Source organism: Castor canadensis, chromosome 8 (genome assembly GCF_047511655.1).
Source record: "Castor canadensis chromosome 8, mCasCan1.hap1v2, whole genome shotgun sequence".
Taxonomy (NCBI): Eukaryota; Metazoa; Chordata; class Mammalia; order Rodentia; family Castoridae; genus Castor; species Castor canadensis.
The window spans coordinates 2,487,367-2,500,826 of record NC_133393.1 but is presented as its reverse complement, the minus strand read 5'-3'; the positions used below and the strand labels follow the sequence as shown (position 1 = coordinate 2,500,826).

The 13,460-nt window shown below is 43.7% G+C and overlaps 1 protein-coding gene across 18 annotated transcripts in view; it reads right to left on the bottom strand.

Annotated features, from left to right (window-relative positions):
* Positions 1 to 13,460, bottom strand: part of Dst (dystonin) — a 410,574-nt gene that overhangs the window by 319,285 nt on the left and 77,829 nt on the right. The gene's annotated exons all lie outside the window — the stretch shown is intronic.

Genomic DNA, 13,460 nt, shown 5'->3' with positions numbered 1-13,460 from the left:
AGGGCAGCGTGAGCCCCATCCCAAGGGCTGTGGGGAGGAGGGAGGTGCGGGAACAAGCTGTGACCAAACCAGGACCACAGACCTGGCTTCATCTGTGCACACATGCTGCTACACAGGGTCCACGCCATCCTTTTGAAAGTTCACAGAGCGGTTCCCCTGAAGTGAGACTTGTAAGATTTATCTTCTGTTCTATTCTTCCCTCCCCACAAAAGTCTCCTCTTTTACTTTACAAGAAATTTTATCACCATTTAGATTTGATACACTTTCCTAGTGACAATAAGATCTTAGGCAAACGTGAGGCAAGTAAGTAAATAAAACTGACTTTCCACATTGTAGCCACAGGCCACAGAGTGGTGAGCAGCATTAGGTCAGTGACAGTATGTGTTATCAGTCCAATTTATTTCCCATGCTTTTCTGGACAATCATTGAACTCTCTGAGGTTTTCTTGTTGGCTCAATCTGTGGAGAGGGTGACATTCTTAAAGACTTTGAAAGGGTATTGCGTTCCTGTGGTGCCTTCTGACTTCTTTAAAATGGCTTCCTAACTGTCCTTATTTGAGGTCATTCTTTATCTGTGAGATTGTATTTCTTGTTGCCTGCACTATTTTAGTGAGAACAGTAATTTGACTGTTCACTTTACAGGCAGATGTGGGAAATAGCTAGCTGTTAAAGAACTGCTCCTTTCCAAAAACCACTGGTTATTGATTTTTGCAGAGGACATTATTTTAATGGCCAAAGTCTCAGCTGACAGAGTCACAAGATGTGATTTATGCCATGAGATTAACGCTATTAATCACACGTGTCCAGATGGGAGCAGTTACTGCCCCTGGACCCAAGGGTGTTGACTGGCACAGCCCCTAATCTGGTCATGTCATTGGTAAACAGATAAGAGAGCAAAGGAGAAAAGACAGTCAGCAGCACCAATTTCACCAACATGTCACAGCAAAGTAGAGACCACACACACACACACACACACACACACACACACACACACACACGGAAGCCATACGTGTTTATCAGTGATTAAGTCTCTCCCAGGCTACATGACTTAAGCATTTTTACAATTACAGTATTAAGATTTGTTTTCCACAAAATATACACAATCACGTTCTTGAAATATAAGGTAAACTATACAAAGTAATCCTCATTTGAATGCTGGAAATTGACAATGTACTTGCGCGAGCTCTTTGAAGTGGATGGATCCTATAAAACTATTATATTCTTCATTGATTTGAAATGACTTGCCGAGTCATGTTGCTGTCTTGGTGACTAGAGGAAATAGGATGAATGTTATTCTGTTTTGTTTGGGGAAGGCACATGCCTTCTGACCCACAGTCCAGAGCCTGACCTTTGGTGCGTGGAAGGGCAGGACAAAGGCAGAGGGCTCCAGTGACAGCAAAAGTCCCAGGTTCCTATCTCTTATCTATTCTTACTGCCTAATATTTGATTCCTGTTCAAATCAAAGCATGTCCATCAAAGGAGATTGGCTAAATAAATTATAATATACCTCCTATAGTACTCTACAACAATTAAACAAAATGTAATCCATATCCAGCATGGAAGGAAAATTCATACAGAACAACTCCTTAAAAGAAATCCATGTGTGTATAGATAAAGAAAATCCATGTGTGTATGTGTGTGTAGATAGATACATAGACACAGAGATAAATAGATGATAGATAGTAGATAATAAAATCCCTGTGTGTGTGCGTGCATGTGTAGGTAGGTAGACAGATGGATAAACAATTTACCAGTAGCTAAGCAATGGCTATCTGTGGGTGATGACTAAAATTATGAATATATTTCATTTTATTTCTTGTAATTTTAAATTTGAAACCAATGCATACATGCATACACACAAAACCTAACAAAAAGAAGTGTCTGGAGAAAATATCAAAGGTCCTATGAGGAAGCAACCATATAAGTCAGTGTTTTCCCTGTTTTGGGCTCATGGACAACATTGATGGAGTGTAGGGAACCCGCTCTTCAGGGGAAGCAGACAACATGACATATAAACCTTGCGTGTGACTGGATGGGGCTCCCTGGCCCACTGACCCCAGGTTACGACTCCTATTCTCAGGTCATCTGTCAGCACCACAGCAGGCTTGCTGATAACAAGAATAGCAGGAAGGAGCTATTCCACCAAGGGAAAAGGGTATGGAGGGCAGAGGAGACAAGGATGCCTTCATCACATGCTTTCAACATTTGACCGTTTTTTTATGATGTACTCTAGACTGACATTAAATTTCTATAACCAAAAAAAAAAAAAAAAAAACCCACTAGGATGCAACAAACTAAAAATCCCTGTACTGTGTCTTCTGCATCCTGGTTATTAAAGCAGTTTTGACAATTGACCTGGAATCACTGAGAGCTTTAAAGTGACTTTCCTAAAAGTCAGCTTATTCACTTGGTATCAAAACAACCCAAATCTCCCAAAGCCAAGATTATTACACAATGCAACATTTTTAGATGGGGAACTGAACAATAACTTCTTTAATTGAAGCCCCAGCAGGGGATCTGAGATAAGTACAGTGGGACTGCTGAAGCTGGACATGGCTCAGCTTTAGCGCCCTGATCTGCAGGAGTGCCAGGAAGCCGCCTGGGCGCTGTGCAGTCTCTGGCGGCCATGGGGAGACAAGCCAAGAGAAGGATTTGTAAAACAGCCAGACCTGAAAACCCCATGGATTGGAGGGTGAACTTCCACATGCCCACATGCTATCATTTATGTTCATTTCCACGTGGATATTTGAAAAGATTTTTTTTAAATATGAGGAAACAATCAGATACATCCCTGATCATGGGACATTCTACAGAACATCTGTCCTAGATCCTACAAGATGTTCAATGGCAACACACCTAAATGGGAAGGGCTGTTCTATATTTAAAAAGACAAAAGAGACAGAACAAGGTCATGAACCTTGACTGGATTCTGCACTCTTTTTATTAAGCTAAAAAAAAATATTCTTGGGACATCTGGGAGAATCTGAATGTGGGTATTGGGTTGTTTATTAGCTAATATTAGGAAATGATTGTTATTTGCTAAGGTATAAAATCAGTATCGTGCTCATGGAAAAAAACACCCTGATTCTCAAGAGATGCAGGCTGAAGAACTCTTGCTGCCTGCACTTATTTTCAACTGAATAAAAAAAGAACTAGTAAATCTGGCCATGGGGTAACAAAAAGTATTCACTGAACTTTTCTGGAAGTTTGAATATTTCCCAAATGAAGGACATCTATACACAGTAAGGTCTTCTTCCATTTTTTATCTCTTTCTTTGCTTTTACTCTAGTTTTGTGTGTGTGTGCATGTCCTGCTCTGCTGCTGAGCTACAGCTCCAGCCCTGGTTTGTTTGAGATAGGTCTGGCTATGTAGCTCAGGTGGCCTGGAACTCCCTGTCCTCCTGCCTCAGCCTCCCAAGGGGTGGGCTCACAGATGTGTGCTGCCACCCCGACTCCTTTTCAGTTTTTTAAAGATCACTTAGTCTCGGCCTGTCCTCACAAGGTTAATAATCTCAGGTTGTGACAACACAGTAACCATGTCAGTCTAAGTAATTTCTCATGGCATTTCTTTATAAACAGAGGAACAGTGGCCCACATCAAAGAGCCACCATGGAAAAGTGACATTTGTGCCTCAGTCCTAATCATAATTTTAGACAGTTATAAAAGGTCTCTGTGCTAATCATGTAAAAATATAGTCCAGTGAACACAGGTGGGCTCAATATCACACAATTTTTACATTTTATATAAACAAAAACATCAAAATTTAGAAAAGCTAAAGATTCAATTTTATGCAAAATCCTCTTAATTAGGTTGCACAAATATTAATTTCTTACATGCTGCAGAAAAATACATGGTGTGGCCCAAGTGTATCTATTACACTACATTTTGTTTAGAAAGAAATCAAAAGGCAAAAGCACAGGTTGTGCTGCCTAGCAAGCACAAAGCCCTGAGTTCAAACTCCACTACCATCCCACCTCCAAAAAAATCTGGTTCTAGAGATCTCAGGGAGATAATCTCTATCACAAATAAATAGGCAGAGAAGAAAATAGGTAAGGAAAATGTAAGAAAGTATGTTCTACTTGCTTTAGTTACAAAAATGTTCAAAACCACTTGAAGGTTGGGCATCATGGTTCACACCTGTAATCCTAGCTACTTGGGAGTCAGAGATCAGGACAATGGTGGTTTGAGGCCAGCAGGAGGGCGTGGGGTGTCGAAGTTCTGAGACCACATCTCAACCAATAGCTGAGCACAGTGAGGTGCACCTGTCATCCGAGCTACACAGGGAAGTACAACCAGGGCATAGAGCAAGATCCAATCTGAAAAATAACCAAAGGAAAAGGGCAGGTGGAATAGCTCAAATGGTAAAGTGCCTGCCTTACAACTTCGAGGCTCTAGTTCAAATCCCAGTACTGCCAAAAATAAACAGTTGAATTCATCTCTCACCTAGAAAGCACCTTAAAGTCCTGGTGGAGGGTTCTGGTTTGGTGAAGCCTCAATTGGCTCAGCTGGGGGCTCCCAGCTCCGAGAGGCAGAGGAGCCTGAGTGGAGCTAGGGAGGAAAGGAAGTGAGAGGGAGGGAAGTTCAAAGGTTAATGTTTGCCTCTGGCTCACAAAGGAGGCTGCAGGTGAAAAGTTAAGGAAGTTGAAGGTTGCTGTCTAGGTGGAGAGACCAGTCCATTAGCCTACAGAACACTGGATAACTCAGGACACAAACTTTCTAGGGTACAGTGACTGTCATTGGTTGGAGTGTTCTGTGCTCCTCTGTTTCTGGGGAGACTGACCTTGCTGATGGGACACAGGAGAGAGAAATATTCCAATATCATTTTCCTCTCCTATGGGTTCTTAGGCTGAGTTCCTGTCCTGGCTATTGTGCATAGTGGTACAGTGACCAGTGACCGTGGGAATGCAGGTACCTTTTTTGGCACGTTAATTTCAGTTCCCATCAGGAGCATGATTTCAGGTTCTAGGCAATCTTGGCTTAGACTGAGATGCTCTGCAAGACCTCCTTTCTTCCAGCTGAACCGGTATATGCTACTCAGAGGCACCATTTACTGAGTGACCGTGGTCGGGGACTAGACTCAGCCTTTTCACTTCGTCTTATTTAATACTCATATCCAACAAGGAAACTGACATCGAGGGAGGTCAAGTGACTTGTTCACACCCATCCCGTCACTCCAAGGGAGAGCTGAGATTTCCATATGGCTCTTTTTGATTCAAGCCTGTGCTCTCGGCCACGGCGTACTAGGGCCCTATAAAGTAGCCATGGGCACCAGAGGGACATGTACCATGCTCATAGCCCCTGAAGATCTTATTATGCATTTGGAAAGCCCAAAAAGACTGGACTTGTTTTGGGTTCACTACCAGATCAAAACATGGAAACAGATGAAGAGACGACTCAGTACACAGTGAAGAAAAAGCATCCAGAAATATATAAATACAGGTGATCCTTGAAAAACACAGGTTGGAACTGAGCAGGTTCACTTTTACACACATTTGTTTTGAAGATTTGTGACAATTTGGAAAAAGCTCAAATATTAACCACATAACCTAGAAATTTCAAAAAAATTAAGAAAAAGTAGGGTGGGAATGTGACTCAGTGGTACAGCACCTGCCTTGTACACATAGACCCTGGGTTCAATCCTCAGCATCACAAAAAAAGTTATGCTGTGAATGCATTAAATGTATGTGGATAATAGTCTATTTCTTATTTACTACCATAAAATACACACAAGTCTATTGTAGAAAGTTAGAATTTATCAAAACGTATGCACGTCTGGCCATCAAGAGATGCAAACATACAGATGCATTATTGTCATACTGCAGGAACTTGACTGTAGCACACACTGTACTCTTCCCGTCCTTTCTCAGTCACTTCCTGCTGCTGCTGCAGCCAGTCAGGAGTTGTGAGCACCTAAGTAGCCTCTTAGGAGGCCATGGGATGTGGATTCTGTCTGCATCTCCTCCAGTAAAGTGCTTATCACAATGAAAAGTGATCTCTGGTAGTTCTGAGGCCCCCTGGATGTAATGCATTTGGTATAAAATATGTTAGTCAACTGTGTATGTGACCCATAAGTAGGTTGTTAATTGAGTTTTGAGGAAGTCAAAAGTTACATACAAAAAAGTTATATACGAATTTTTGACTATACAGTGAAAAAACCTGAAATATTGAAATAGCAAATTTTTCTAAATTTGTAAAAATCTTTCAGAACTTTCACAGACATCTTTTTTCTTTTTTGCAAGTCCACCTTAGTCCAAGCATGTTAAAAGCTACAAATAACTGGGCATGGTGGCACAGACCTGTAAAATCAGTACTTGGGAGTCTGAAACAGGATGACCTCAAGTTCAAGGCCAGCCTGCACTACACGGCACAGACCCTGTCTGGAAAAAAAAAAAAAAAAAGCAGACACAAACAAAAGCTTAGAAATAGAGACATCAAGAACTAGTTTACATTTGAGTATCTACAAATACTCTTTCCAGAGGAAGGAGCTTTTAAATAATTTACCTAACAGAAAAAGAGAAAAGCAAACACATCTCTGAAATTAGCCCCTCGGAACAGAAATGCACTAAACAGAAATACTGAAACACCCCTTTAACTACAGAATATTTAATCTAGTATTTTAAGTCTATGTCTTAACACATTTTAGAAGGGGACTATTTGCTGTTTGGGAAGGGAACCAGCAAGAGGGTGGAAGGAAAAAGGACAGGGTAGTGGGGAGGTGAATATGGTAGAAATACATTATATATATATATATTACTTTATATTATACTTCTTTTATATTATATGTTATATAATATATATATAATATATAAGAAAGTAATATAACCAGGACAAATTTGATCAAAGTATACTGTATGCATTTTTGGAAATATCACAGTGAAACCCCTCTTTACAGTTAGTGTTCACTAATAAGAAAATGTCTTAAGCACACGTAGGCTTCTTCCTTGGAGGAGTCTGAAGTCTAAGTGGAAGAGCAGGGGTGATAAATAGCCAACTTAGAATTAACTGTCATCATCTTACCTTTGCATTTCAGACTTAAAACAGTCTTCAGTGGGCTCATATAAATACAGTTTGTGCTGTACAGCAGTTAGGAGAGAGGCTGAGCATCCAAAGTCCACAGAGCCTGAGACAGGTGCAAGGGTTCCTCCCCTCCTTCAGGCCTACAAGACACTACCCAGAACTGCTGACTGCTGAATGCAGACAGAGCCAGGGTATAGGGGCACACTGATGGGCTCTCCCATTTTTAAAAGCAAATTAATGGCAAACATTTAAAAATGAAGATATTTCACAAGAAAATTCAGAGATAGAGCACTGGGCCTAGTAGTGGTCTCTCCGATAAGAAAGGACTTGGGGCTCTGGTCTGACACAGTCCTTACAGGGTCCACTTCTTTCATTTATGATGCCTGGCTTCTGCAGGCGTAGGGGTTTGGGGGGCCCTCGCATGAATTAAAGGATGGCAGACACTGTTGCATTTGTGAAGTAAAGGAAACACATTGAGGATGATGGGAATCAATAGAAAGGGAAGAGGTTTTAAAGATAAGACAACCAGAGAAGAAGGAACAAGGAACAAAGAAGGCAGCTATTAAAATATCTCAGTTGAATGGATGTCAAGCAAAACTCAGGTGCTGCCAGGTTTCTTCTGATGTCCACATGCTGAGCTCAATCTGCTCTATTCAAGTGACCAGGAAATGGGCAGAGAATCTTACAACTTCTGGAGATGCTGGCTTTGCCATCCCTACGAATATAACTGGACCACCCACCTTCTCACCAGTGCTGCTACTGACTCCCTGCTGGGTTTTGCACCTGCCCCTACCCAAGGGCAACTGGCTCTCAGGTGACCCCACGACCCTTCCTATATTGTGAAGCTCTGATTCCAAGGACTTCATGGCAAGGATGTGACTATGACTTGTGTTGCAAAGAAGATGTAGACAGTGATCACTCATGTGGGTCCTGAGGCACAAAGACAGGACCTTTGCAGAAACCAAACCCCAGCTACCACCTATGCTGTCCAGTCAGAAAGAAGAACATACATGCATGTAAAAGCCAAATATGACCTTGGGAAAACTGGCTCCTCTGGGCTTTAGTTTCCATCTGAGAAATGGAAAATACCAATTCCTGATACGTGAATAATTAACACAAGAAAAGTTAAGCAGTGCCCCACACACGGAAAGCATTCGGTAAACTTCAGCTATTAGCTGAGGCTACCTGTTCGTGGTCACTTGATTCATGGGTGGATGACTGACGGCAATGGCGTCAACATGACTGTCACATTAATGACAACTCTCAGAAGACAAAACCCACCAAGTTCCCACACCTACCCTCCCCCCCAGCTTAGTGGTTGAACCTTCAGTTCTTCAGGATGCTTCTGTATCTTCCCAATACATTCCTGGTTTTTCTTTTACATTCATTATCTCCATTCCTGGAGACGACTTAGACAAACACATTAGCATGAAAGCAATTAGAGATTCAGTTCTTCTCTGGATTCGAAGCAAGGTGATATCTTTGTATGTTCTTATGCTTCCATTTCCATAGGCCCACCTTCACTAATGAGCTGCCAAAATGGCTTTTGCTAATAGCTTCTACATAGTTGTGCTCCTGCTCCAAACAATTATTGCTCAACTTAAGTAGAAGAATTACTTTTTCAGTAAAAAACTTTTGTTATTGTACTGGAGCGATCTGTGAAACTTCAGGCACCTGGGATTCCCACTGCCCCATTCTCATGGAAGCAGGGCTGGCACATTGTGTTGAGTGAGAACAATTCTGCCACCATATGCCACACGTGATTGGGACCAGGGGTCCTGGACTTAAGAAGGTGAACTGCCTCTGAGCTGCATTGGCGGGAAACTCCCCTTTGCTGGGATGTTTCATACTGAATGGCAGCAAACCAATCCAACCTCAGCCAAATGCCCTTAACTGGTACTTGGGTTCTCCCTGAGCTCTGCCAGCCACAGAACACCAAGCTCCACCCAGAACAACTCTGTGTTTCAAAGCCCCTTGTCTGCACTAAGGGCTGCCTCGGGTTTCCGATGGCCTTTGCAGCAGACCTTTCCTTAACAAGGTAAGCTGGGCACTTCCCTTCCTGACATCCTACAGGAAGCACATGGCAGAGCAGGAAGCAGGAACAGCCCACAATGGAATCCTGGATTTTATTTTCCACAATTCTAAGTCTACTAAGACTGGAGTTGTAGGAGGGGGCAGAGATCCCCTGATGAAAAGATATCCCACAGCCTAAAAGCAAACAAACAAAGAAAAAGGCAACCTTGGGCTGGTAGAGTATGTTTGGGTCCTAGAGCAGGGATTTTTTTTTTTTTTGGTGGGGGGAGGGGACTGGTGTTTGAACTCAGGGCTTTGTGCTTGCAAAGCAGATGCTCTACCATTTGAGCCACACCTCCACTCCATTTTGCTCTGATTATTTTGGAGAAGGGGGACTTGCAAACTTTTTGCCCAGGCTAGCCTCAAACCACAATCCTCCTGATCTCAGCCTCCCAAGTATTAGGATTACAGGTGTGAGCCACCAGTGCCTGGCAAGTGAGAACTGCTTGAATCACACAAGAAGATTCAGGGAGAAAAGGTTGCCAGATCACAAAGGTAAACTTTCAAAAGATCCCAGTGTGCTGACTAGAGCAGCCTGAAAGTCCTAAGGGGCAGTCACAGTCATAGGAACACGTCAGCAAGCTGGAGTCACAGTGTTCCCTCCCATTCCCCTGCCACACATCTTACAGGACCCCAGAACCCTAACACAACTTTGAGGCGGAGAAGGGGAGCATCAGCACCACTGAAGAGGGGTCTGGAAGGCAGAACCTGAGTTGGGTTGAGAAACACAAACATGTCTTACATCAAGCTTATAGACTGAGATTCAAACTCAGGAACCCCAGTTCCTAAGACTAGGCCTGTGACGAATGAACTCATTGACTTGACTTCGGCAGCCTGGTCCCATGTGCTCAGAGAATCAGAGAGAAAACCTTAGTCAACAAGGGCTAAAAATGCTCTGAGTGTGAATATGTCTGAATGTCTGTCTGTCTGTCTCTCTCTCTTTCTCTCTCTCTCTCTCTCTCTTAATTTGAATGATTCTAGAGCCTAGAGCCAGGGAAGAAGGGAATGTATTTGCTTGCTCACTTGCTTGCTTTCATCTAACAGGTAACTACAAGAAGCCAGTGAGAAGAGAGGAGACCTACAAGCTATCCAACCAGTACCCCAGAATGAGAAGTGAGAAAAGGCACAAGTGCTTCAAAAGCATAAGGTGGAACTGGGCACAGGTGAGGCTGGGGAAGCAGGAGAGAGACGGAGACCATGGAGGAGCCTGAATGTGACATCAGAACCTAGCCTTGATCTACAAGCTGGATTGTTGCTGGAAGGTGGTAAGTAGTTTGCCCTTATAGACAGTGGGTGACTCTGACAGGTGCAGAGAATAGAGTGGATACGGTCCAAACTCAGACAAGATTAGTTGTCAGGTAATGTAATAATCCAGCAATAACTTTTGAGAGCCTGAACTGAATCACCAGGCTCAGAGGTAGCCTGAGAAATACTTAGAGGCTAGAAAAGGAGAAGGCTAGAGAGAGGCTGGGCTGGGCCTGATAAGGGAGGACATTTCTCCTTGGAGGAGAAAAGGTCAGAAGTCAGGCAAAACTACAACAGTGAGAGCAGAGAAGAGAAGGAAAATGAGTGATTCCCAGACAAGTCATACAAGAAGGTGTCAAGGCTCTTTCTGATAAGCACCCCAGGCATAGGGATTCCACATGACTTAAGACAACAACCTTCAAGATTTCCCTCCACCTGCAGCCCTGGCCACCTGCACTGCACTGAGCGGCTGGGGGCAGCAGCTTGTCAGCATCACACACAGCCGAGCTAAGCTCCCAGCATGCCTCAGAGATAGCTGACAGCCCCACAGCTGTCCCCTCCTTAGTCATAATATGCTCTGATGAGTCCTGTGAATTCCAGTGCCCTGGCCTTCCTCCCCTGTGTCCTCCTGACTCTGAAGCATTGCTTGAGGTTTTCTCAATCCTCCCTTTCTCAATAGGGGCTTTCCAGCTGGTGTAATGCTCCCCGCAACAATAACAGAAAGCAAATAAGAACTTTGGAAAATGTGTATCTGTGTCCTGAAAACAACATGAAGAGTTTTATCAGAAAAACCAACCCTCCATAGAGTGTCTTCACAGCTATTCACTGTGCCCCCAGCTCCACTCTCCCTCCCTCCAGAACTGGTTTGTGGGGGGTCTACGGCACAGGAGCCACTGAACAGGGGCAGGTGAAAGATCAGGTGCCCTCCACGATCTATGCAATGACATCATTGTTTATTGGGGTAGTGGCTAATGTTACGTGTCAACTCGGCAAGGCCAGAGTACCCAGTTTTTGGTGGAACATGGGTGTCAATGTTGCTCTGAAGATATTTTTTAGACATACTTCCCATTTGAATCAGTAGTGAAGCAGATTACCCTCGACAGTCTAGTGGGCTACATCCAGTCAGCAGACGGCCATGCCTTGAGAACAAAGAGTTAGGTTTCCTGAAGCAGGCATATGCTGAAGACTGCACCACAAAAACCCTGCCTGATGCCCTGCAGAAGAGGGAGTTGAGACTGTCATACCAAAGGCTACCTACCTCCAGCGTACCCTAGAGATTTCAGATCTGCCACCCCCCAGTGCTGTGAGCCAGCCCCTTAAATAAACTCCTGCATGTCTGTGACATGTCACAGTGTCTCTTAGTGGCTCTGTTTCACTGGGGAACCCTAACGAGCACAACTGGCTGTCACATTACTTTATCAGAAGTTGATAACTCACCTTGACTGCATGTCAGGGAAGTTGAAACATCACTTATTACCCCCATTTTATCCTTTAATAGAAAGAAAGGGCATGCCAGACGAGTTAGGTAGCCACAGTGCTGCCTCAGCTTCTTAACGAGCTATACAAAGTGCAATAAGAGAGACTTTTGACCTCTCTGGCTGGCTCGGGTTCTACATGTGAATATCACAGCTACTCCACTCAATGTCAGACAAGGCTAAAATGATGTGACATAGTTAAAGCCTCCAACATATCTGCCTAACACATTATACTCAGTACATCTCCATGGATCTCATTCTGAGATGGAAAAGACAACATGAAGTCCAGAATGCCAGGGATTTTAGCTCTGTCACCAAAAGTAATCAACTGAACACCTGAGAACAATTTCCCTCTCCTCACATCACCTGCACACCCTTGCCTAAAGTCCAGTGATAAAGATTTAAAGACTCATTCAGAGCTTTTTATTTCTAATCAATCCTCCCATCAATGAAAAAACACTAACATTTACACTTTAGTGTGAGTAAGGTCATCAGACTTTGTCCGGGGTGGGGGTGATGGATTTTTTGGCAGTAGTTGAGTTTTGAACTCAGGGTCTCCTGCTTGCTAAGCAGTCATTCCATCACTTCAGCCACACTCCCAGCCTGTTTTTGCTTTTCAGTTATTTTTTGGGGTAGGGTCTTGTATTTTTGCCTGGGCCAGTCTTGAGCTGTGATCCTCCTACGTGTGCCTCCTGTGTAGCTAAAGTACAGGCACATGCCACCATACCCAGCTTATTTATTGAGACAGGGTCTTGATAACTTTTCACCTGGTCTGGCCTCAAACTATAATCCTCCAATCTCTGCCTTCTGAGTAGCTGATAAGTGTTTTGATAAAAATAAAGGGGGAGTGAGGGACACTGGGGCTTCTAGCAGTTAAAAAATGAGAAATTGTGCCTACTCTGCACTTTTCTCCGAGAGTTATTTCTCGCCAACACAGAGACTCAAAGACTCAATAAATCTCTGTCCTGACAGAAACCCTGCCTGGCCTGATTCAGGGACTACTGAAGAGAAATATGGCACAGAGCACAGGCTTTTAATTTAATTGTGAAAACCACAGCTCTTCCTCCCTCGCTCAGCAAGACTGCTCATCATGACCACTCTGCTGAGTCACAGAGACAGGTGGCCCTGATCTTCTCATCTGCCTCCCTGATTCCCCAGGGAAAAAATGGTCTCAGATAGGATCTGATGGAGCCAGAAGACCTGCTACCAAATGCCGGGGCCACAATGTCTGGCCACCCCCATTAGTCACTCTTCAACATCCTTCTGCCTCCACAGTCTTATGGGGCAGGGGTGGAGAGTGGGGGAGGGGACAAACATCTTAAACAATTAGAAGCTTATCAGGCAATTTCCTCCAGGAAGGGTGGTGGTGTCATCTGAAGGCCTTCGAAGCCAAGGGAGAAAATGCAGCAAGGTAAAGACAGATGGAATTTCTTACAATTCTGTGCCTCCTCACTATTAAGTGGGAGGTCCCAGAATGGGGATTACAGGAAGCATTCTGGGCAGTGTTCAGGTGTGACAGGAAGAACAGAGGCAGAGGACTTCCATTCCCAGCTCTGACACTTGCTATCCAGGTGGCTTTGGTGCAAGTCATAGGTCACAGCTTCTGTGAACCTCGAATTCCTCATCTAAAAACAGGATTAATATCTACCTAT